A 228-nucleotide genomic window follows, 5' to 3' on the forward strand; every position below is an offset into this window, starting at 1 on the left:
GCTTAATGCTGCCTAAACCATTTAAGCATTTACAATGCATGATTGGTAATAGGAATTTACGTTAGTTGTATTTTGTTTTATGATCTTTTTTAGATCCGTATAATACATCTGCATTTACAAGGTTCGTCTCATAGACAAATTCACCCAGTATGCTCTTATTTTGAAGTCCGTCAACCGGACATCGCATGCTTATGTGATCCCTATTTGACGAGCGTGTCGTTGAGATTA

The sequence above is a fragment of the Nannobrachium achirus genome, assembly GCF_963921795.1.
Source record: "Nannobrachium achirus genome assembly, chromosome: 19".
NCBI lineage: Eukaryota > Metazoa > Chordata > Actinopteri > Myctophiformes > Myctophidae > Nannobrachium > Nannobrachium achirus.